Source organism: Helianthus annuus, chromosome 8 (genome assembly GCF_002127325.2).
Source record: "Helianthus annuus cultivar XRQ/B chromosome 8, HanXRQr2.0-SUNRISE, whole genome shotgun sequence".
NCBI lineage: Eukaryota > Viridiplantae > Streptophyta > Magnoliopsida > Asterales > Asteraceae > Helianthus > Helianthus annuus.
This window is the reverse complement of record NC_035440.2, coordinates 18,995,925-19,005,142: the sequence shown is the minus strand read 5'-3', so window position 1 is coordinate 19,005,142 and position 9,218 is coordinate 18,995,925. Positions and strand designations below refer to the sequence as shown.

The 9,218-nt window shown below is 40.3% G+C and overlaps 1 non-coding gene across 1 annotated transcript; it reads right to left on the bottom strand.

Moving 5' to 3' along the window:
• Positions 1-1,158: 1,158 nt before the first annotated feature.
• On the bottom strand, positions 1,159-1,265 carry LOC118481465. Its single transcript, XR_004865674.1, has one exon. It is a non-coding gene; the product is annotated as a small nucleolar RNA R71 (small nucleolar RNA).
• Between the last annotated feature and the right edge of the window lie 7,953 nt (positions 1,266-9,218).

Sequence of the window (9,218 nt, the reverse complement as noted above, 5' to 3'; positions counted from 1 at the left end):
TTTTCTTAGTTTAAAAACATTTTTCTAACATTTTGATTTGATTAGACGTTGAGGATAAACCGGAACTAAAAGCTCTTGTGTCCTTGGACGACCTCGGTATCTTACCAACACTATACTACGTCCACGATGGGTGCACTTGCCCATATGTGTGTTTAGTGTTAGTAAATATCGTGTTTTATAAATTTAAAACTTGGCTAAAAAGTGTAAAAAGGGCTTAAAATATATACCTAAAATATAACACACTTCACGCACATCAAGTTTTTGGCGCCGTTGCAGGGGACACAAGGATTTTAAGAAAGTTAGGAATCAATGGCCTAATCATTTTTTTATTTTCTTTTTATTTTTTTAGATTTTTCTTAGATTTTCAGCTTCTGCAGAGCTCAGCACGGGCCGTGCCTGGTCGGACACGGGCCGTGCCCAGCAGTGTCACTGGCAGTTTTTTTATTTTCCAAGTTACAGAAGGCTGAGCACGGGGCCGTGTCGGTGCAACACAGGGTCGTGTCCAACTTTCCAGTAACAGGGGTCCGGAAAACAATCGCTGTATCTCCGACCATGGGCCGTGTTCACTGAGCACGGGGCCGTGGTGAATCTCCTGACCAACATTCTTTTCTGTTTTTATTGTAGGACTTGGAACCGGACGCCACATCTGAACCTTCTACATAGTGTATGAGCTCCAGTTCTAGTAAAGACATAAAAGAACCCCTAGAAGAACCCGAACGCTTTCTCAGAAAAAGACTTAAAGCTAAAAACCAAGAGAAGGTTCCGGGGAACCCACTTCCAATGGCGGACCAACGTACCCTCATGGATTACCTACGACCCACCGTGGGTAATCTCGGCGTCGCTATCAATGCACCGAATGTTGAAGCCAACAACTTCAAACTTCGGCCACATTTGATACAAATGCTTCAAAACTCCGCAACCTTCCATGGGCTTGCGGACGAGGATCCCCATCTACATATTACTAATTTCTTAGAAATATGTGATACCTTTCGGATCAATGGAGCATCAAATGACGCCATCCGCCTTCGAATGTTTCCATTTTCACTAAAAGACCGAGCAAAAGCTTGGCTCAACGCCCTCCCAGTTGGTTCGGTAAACACCTGGGATGAACTAGCCCAAAAATTTCTATATAAGTATTTCCCTCCCGCTAAAACGGCTAAATTAATGACTGAAATTAATACATATTCACAAGAGGATGGGGAATCCTTATATGAAACTTGGGAAAGGTTCAACGAGCTATTGCGAAAGTGTCCTCATCACGGTCTAGCGGTATGGCAACAAGTATCCACTTTCTATAATGGGTTGTTGTCACACACGAGACAAACACTTGACTCTAGCTCCGGGGGACTTTTGGGTAATCGCCGCCCACACGAAATATACAATCAAATCGAGGAAATTGCTCAAACCAATTTTCAGTGGCACACTCCCCGAGGCAATAAATCTATTACCCTGGGCGCCCATAAGGTCGATGAAAGCACTTCTTTACAAGCCCAAATCGAAGCCCTTTCTTCAAAAATTAAAAAGTTAGAAATGACAAAAACGGTCTCGGTCATGGCTTGTGAGGGGTGTGGTGGGCCACATGAAAATTGGAGTTGTATGAAAGAAACAGATGATCAATCAGAGTCGGTAAATTACATTGATAATAGACCTAGGCCGTCGGGTCCTCCAACGGGTACCTACAACCAAGGATGGCGTAACCACCCTAACCTTGGCTGGAGAGAACCCGGCAATAGTAGTAACCAACAAAGCCTAAACCAATGAACAAACTTTCAACAACCAAGAAATGAGTCACAAAATTTCCCTCAACAACAAGGTGGACGAGAAAGGCTTGAAGATACCGTATCTCACCTCATCTCCGACACTGAAAAGAAAAACTCGGATCGATTTCAACAATTGGAATCGAATTTTAGAAATCAACAAGCTAGTATACAAAACATTGAAAAACAAATAAATCAACTAGCTCAATATTTCTCCGAGAGACCACAAGGCGCATTACCAAGTAATACCGAAACAAACCCAAAAGCACAAGTCCATCTCATAACATTAAGAAATCGTACCGTTGGTCCCGAAGAAGTTTCGCCAACACCAACTGAGGAAAGCACAACATCGCCCCAACAAAAGAAGGCTTCTCCTCTACTTCAAGAGCCTACCAAGGCTCCTCCGGTTCCATACCCCGGTAGGTTAATTCGTCAAAAGACCAATGAGCAATTCGCAAAATTCGAAAGTCTACTAAAACAATTGCATGTTAATATTCCTTTTATCGAAGTCCCAACTCAAATGCCTAAATACTCAAAATTCATGAGGGACTTCCACACTCATAAAAGAAAAATTAAATCATTGCAATTAGTTAACCTAGGAGAAGAATGCTCCACCCTCGTACTCAACAAACTCCCACAAAAGAAGATTGATCCCGGAAGCTTCACTATTCCTTGCTCGATCGGGGAATCCCCTATTCGTAATGCACTAGCCGACCTTGGGGCTAGCATTAACCTCATGCCCGCATCAATGTTCAAACGACTCGGCCTAGGAAAAATGAGCCCTACCAAGATGAGTATACAACTTGCCGACAGATCCGTCAAATACCCGCAAGGTGTCGCTGAGAATCTATTAGTCAAAGTCGACAATTTCGTCTACCCGGCCGACTTTGTCATACTAGATATGGAAGAAGACACCGAAGTCCCCCTCATACTAGGGAGGCCATTTCTAGCCACCGCGCAGGCAGTGGTAAACATGAATGACGGAACACTCACTTTGAGGTATGGGGATAAGGAAGTGAAGTTTGGGGTTGGGAAGAGAGTAGAGGACGATAACCCGGTCAATTACATGAAGGTTATTGATTCGAGTTTGGATGATGCTCTCCGACGATGCAACATGGGATGCAAAACATCCCGCTCGGAAACCATATAACCTCACTTTGGGTCTAGCCAAGGACCCTTATAAACGTGGCGCACCACGGAGGCATTCCGCGGAACTATCCTTAGTTTAGTTTAATCTTTTAGTTTAATTCTAATTTGCAGGAATAAAACACACTCGGGATTGTGAAGGATAACAAGGGAATTGAGAAACATCACCCCATGCACGAAAACAGGGCCATCCGACAACAATTTCTTCATTACAGTAGGTTCAGCACGGGCCGTGTCCGCCCAACACGGCCTCGTGCTGCACAATCTGCAGAATTCGCCCAGTTCAGGTAACTGGACACGGGCCGTTTTCACTGAACACGCCCCCATGTCCAGGCTTCTGTTTCTCTTTATTAATTTGTCACTGGCACCTGAACACGGGGCCGTGCCCGGTCACCACGGGGTCGTGTCCAGGATGTCAGTAACATAAAATTTTTCTTTTTACACATTTAATCAACCTAAAAACTTATTTTTGGGACACATTGAGGACAATGTGAAATTTAAGTGTGGGGGGGGGGATGCTAAAACCTTGAATCTTGCAAGTCCTAATAACAAGCCTTACACAAAACTCTACTGGAACCGCTAACCACCCCAAAGTTTTTTCAAAAACTTTCATTTTCTTTTTACTTATCCAAGTTTAAGTTGGGAATTCAAGTTCTAACAAGGTTATATTTTTACAAGTTTACAACCGATAGCATCGTGATAAAAAGAACCAATATAAGAAAATTATGAAACGGCATGACAAGCTTAGTTAAAATTTGATTATATATACTTGATCACATAAAAAACCCTTTCCCACAAAAGCGAGTTTTGAGCCTTTATCGAGCATACAAATACATATATTTACACTAAATGCTCATTTTTCGTTTCTTGTGTGAATAGCCGCTTGGTTCGTACGACTCTAGAACTTGCCACGACAATACATTCCCGGTCCTTACCAACTTAAACCCGAGTAAGTAAATGATGGAGGCATTAGGACTAACCCTTTTTCTTTCTACACCATTATTTTTCATTTTTTTTACCACCACCCAAAATCCCCCTAGTTAACCCCTTTGAGCCTAAACCTTTTCATTTCTTAACCCAAAACAATCACTCTTTTTACCCACCTAAACCTTTTATTTTACCCCTTTCTTTTAGTAACAACGTTCGGTTTTCTTATGACTTAAAATATATATATATATATATATATATATAGGATTAGGTTCAAACGTGAACAATTTCTCCAGCGTGAACTGATCTTGGCCCTTGCTTTTTTTGATCTTGAGATTTTAAGTTAATGGCATGATGGTAATTATTTGGTTATTTGTTACTAATTAATTAAGGGAACAAGGGTATTTGTGTAATTTCTATATTAATTTGATTGCATAAATCACGTTTATATCCACATTTAGGTTTCAAATCCAACACATATCTTTCTCTCTCACAAATCAAGATCAAAATCGCCGACAAGCAGAGGAGAACATCCGGTCCGCCGACAATCAGCGATCTGCATAAATCCGGTCCAACAACCGTCGCTGGTTTCGCACACTTCCACCTTTGACCACCCTCTTCGCACTCCGACGCCGGCTCCGATCACGAACAGCTGTTGGTGCACTACATCTGTTGAGTCCGTCTAGGTGTCTAGGTTCAGGTCTTACATTGTATTGTATAGTATAGGGCACGTTATACGAGAAAACAGGAGATTGTATAGATTTTATGTGTGTGGATCGCTTATATGGTCATAGAGGGTTAGGACCGCTTTTATGTCATATGGACCGCTTATGTGGACTAACCTGGACCGCTCATGTGTCACATGTCCACAAGAGCGGTTCCAGAAGCCTATATATAGTTGTGCATAAGCGATCCTTAGTAATCGAGTCATTGTATTCCACGCCGAAGCTCCGCCGGTGTGACGATCGAGCTGTAAATTGTTTCTAATCAATACAAAAGACAGTTAGGAGGAAGAACAAGCTATATCTACTTGCTTTTCTTATTATTCCGCATCTGAATTGCAAGAGTAAACCTCTGAACGACTCGTTCGGGTCAGCAAACGATCCTACAAGTGGTATCAGAGCTTGGGAGGAGGTTTTCTGCAGATTATAGCCGGATTTCACTGTTTTTTTTTCTTACTTCTACACCTTCTTTTTCTGATTCAGAGAGATTTCACGGTTGAAATTCATTCAAAAGCTCACAAACTGTGCATTATAGTACCGAGACAAACCCTTGGAAGTTTCAGACCAAAATTCAGTTTAAAAACAGATAAAAACTTGTTCGAAATGTGGACCGCTCGTAGTGACATCATCATGAACCGCCCTTAGATCATTGGTTTGGACCGCTCATTCATACAGTTTGGCATCTGGATCGCTCCAAAACCTATTTCTGGATCGCTCATAGTGCATTCTTGGACCACCCGTAAGACAAAACCTGGACCGCTCGAAATTCGGATTCTGAACCGCTCTAAAATTTGTGTTTGAACCGCTAAAGTGAACATCTTTGGACCGCTCTTAGTTCATTCTTGGATCGCTCGAAAAGAAAGTTTTGAATCGCTCTTAGATTAATTTCTGGACCTCTCCAAAGAATCGTTTTGGATCGCTTTTCTGTTCACTGTTGAACCGCTTTTCTGTCAGCTGTCTTGAAAATCGTGCTAAGTCATCATGAATTCTGAGTTTTACAACGCCTTTGCTACATCATCATCACCAGCCGCGATTGCTCAAGCCATGAATCTTGAAAACGAGACGGGAACCACCCAGAAACCCCCGAAACTGATGAGTATTGAAGAATACTACGGGTGGAAGGATCGTTTTGAAAACTGGGTTCAGGCAAATCATCTCAGATCGTGGGAATGCATATTGGAAAAGTACACATTGCCTAGAACAGAGTTGCAAGTCATTAAACAGTATCTGAATTCTCAGAACAAGAACGTGCAATGTATAGAGCAGAGAAAATGATGATCAGTCTGTTACAGCAGGCGATTAAAGAAGATATATTCATTCTGCTACAACATGACAAAACTGCAAAATCGATTTGGGACGCTCTTAAGGTTAAATTCGAGGGTAGTGAAAGTATGATCAAAAGCAAGAAGGCATTGCTTAAAAAGGAATTTGATTTGTTTAGCAGTTTGCCGGGAGAGGATACTAAAAAGCTAATTGAGAGATACTGCCACTTAGTGCGATTGTTATCGATGTTGGGAGTTGAAAAAGGTCGTGAGGAATGGGTTGATAAATTGGCTGACGCGTTACCTCAGAAAGAGTGGGGAACGTATTTGATGATACTGAAAAACACGGGTGTTTATGACAAACTTACAATTGGTCAGTTTATTGAGAAAATTGAGAGTCAGGATCTTGAGCAGCAAAAGATCGCGAGGATGAATAATCCTAGTGGTCAACAAGATGTTAAAATGTACTATAAAGGTAGTATTCCAGTTTCTGAAGCTGAAAGATGTCCGAAAATTCAAACCGCTTTCAGTGCTGGTGATTCATCTGAGAAAGCTGATCAGGGTTCGAACAAAAGTAGCAGCGGGTTTTCATCGTTTCCGAGTGTGAATCCGAAAGAGACTAATACAAGTTTTCAGTCTCAAAGTACAAAAACTGGAAACGGATATGTGATTCAGTGCAACATAGCTCTCAACCTTCCAGAAGGTCAAAGCTTCTCTGAAGACACTGCTAAAGACCACATGGCACTTCTGGGTTCAGTTTTGTTATCTTATGAAGGTCTTGTTGCTGGTCGGATCGGAAATCCTATGCTTACCAAAGAGGATTACGATCAAATAGACGCCGAGGAAATGGAACTTATGGATATCAAATGGTGTCTTGCGAGTGTTCTTCGTCGGGCTGAGAAATTCAAAACTATTACCGGGAGAAATGACTTTCTTGATGCACATGTTTCTACTTTAGGTTTTGATAAATCTAAAGTTACTTGTTTTCGATGCAGGGAGAAGGGCCATTTCAAGCGGGAGTGCAAAGGAAGAGAAGCTAGCGGAGCACAGAATCCATTCGGGAAAGATGATTACTACCGCAAAGCTATCTATCAACAAGTTGGTCAATCCCAGGAACCTCAGACAGCTCACGGAAGAAAGATTGAAGATCCCAAGAGAGCATGTTTGGTAGATTTCAGCTGGAGTGATTACATATCATCTGAAGCTTCAGCAGAACGTATTATCGATCAAGATGATGAGAAACTACCAGATGGTTTTAGTTGGGATATGTTTGTGGATGAAAAGGGAGGTTTTAAAGCTTTCATTGCCAAGATCGTCCGAGAGCCAAATTTGTTTGCTACTTGGATGAGATCAATTGGAGAGAATGTGAGAATTGAAGATGAAAAGTCTGTATCATCTGATGAAAGTTTAGATAGTACTGATAAACTTTCAGAAAACTCTGGAGATGTTTCAGATAGTTCAGATGAAATTGTACAAGATGAAACTGTGCAAGAACAGGATGTTGTATTTGACAAAACACCATCGGATTCTGATGTATCAGATGGTGATTCTGATAAGTCTGTACATTTTGATCAATCACCTGATCACAGCAGCAGTGATGATGAGGAAGAGAAACATATAAATATAGCAAAATCTCATATGTCTCCTGAAAGTTTTCATTTTTATTTTGCAGAAAAAATGGAGAAACTAAAAGAGAAACAAGCTGCTAAAGAACAACAATCTGATCTGAAAATGATGTTCAGGATGCTGAAAATGTTGTTGAGAAGATTGGTGAGGTTGTGAAAGAAGTAGAAACAGTCGAAGTTGAAAAATTGTTGAAGTCGTCAAGCCATGTGAGAAGTGTCTGGAAGCCTGCAAGGATTGTGCAGCCAAAGATGACATCATAGCTGAGTATGAGAAAAAGAAAGAGCAGTTATTGTTCAATCTCAATTATGTGAAGGAATCATACGACGTGTTGAACAAAACAGTAACTGGTCTCCAAAAGACAAACACAGAAAGAGAACAGGCGCTGACTATGATGAATGCAACTTTAATGTCGAATCAAAAAGCTATAAATTTCTACATTGAAGAAAGTGCAAAATGGAAGCAAGAGTTGGAAACTGAAAAGATTGAAAATGAGAGGATTAGGAGGTTATTGTTGAGCTATTCTACCTCTGATTATGTTATTGATCGTGTTTACCCAACTGTTGCAGGTATGGAAGCTTTTCAAGACGAGAAACCAAAAGAAAAGAAAGACTGTGGTAAGAAAACAACTGTTAGCTATAACAAGTGTCCGCCTCCAATTTGGGATGGGTATTCACCTAGGAAACCAAATGAGGAGCAACTTGCAAAAGCAGTCAATATAAAGCTTAAAACCGACACAAATGACATCTTACCAGAAAACATTGATGTGACGTTTACCTCATCCGATACTGATCATGAGTCTGAAATAATAAAAAAGGTGGTCGATCAGGTGTTGGATACTGATGAGGAGACAGAGTCGAAATCTGAGTCTGAAAAGCCAAAGTCGTTAGTCAACAGTCAAAATTCATCGGTTAAACGGTCTTATAGTAAAGAATTTTTGTTATCAAAGGCAGATTTGAACGATGAAACATTCGAAGTTGTTTATACTTTGAATGGTTCTGACAAATTATATTACAACAAAGAGTTTCCGATAATGAGTATCAAAACGGAATTAATCAACAAAACTTTTAAACTAATAGAGGTTAATATTCATGAATTAAAAGTGTTAAAAAATTTTGATAAACCTAAAAAATATACTTCCAGAGTTCAACAACGTCTAAACAAGAAAAAAGGTTACAATTCTGGTCCTGGTTTTCCAAAGAAACCTAACCAAAATCATAGCTACAAAAAGAAAGGTTTAGGTTTTGTTCCATCAGAAAATTACAAAAATGAGAAAAATTTTAAATCAAACACTGAATTTGTGACAGGTGGAAGCTCGGAAGATGAACAGCAGAAACCATTTTGGAGACAAACTAATAAAGAGTTTCTTGCTGAGAAGAGAAAGAATGGAACTGGAGTATTTCATCCAAGAAATACTCAAACCTGTTTGAAATGCAATGAAGCTGGTCACATTGCATCAGATTGTTCGAAAGATATCAAAGCAAAACAGGGAGCTTCTCAGAAGATGAAAGACAAAGTTGTAGAAAAATCTGAGAAATCCAAAATTTTTAAAAATTCGAAAAATGAAGTTGGAGAATGTTCAAAGAAAAAGACAAAATTTTACAAAAGACAAGGAAATGACAACCAAGTGTGGGTTGCTAAAAAGGTAGAAGAAAAAGTCGGCGATGAACCTGGTTCCACAAAGCCAGAAGAGCCACAAGTTGTGGAGAAAATTTCAGAAAATGATGATCTCTTCCATCATTGAAGTTTGAGGAGGTTAAAAAGAAAATTGGAAAAATTGA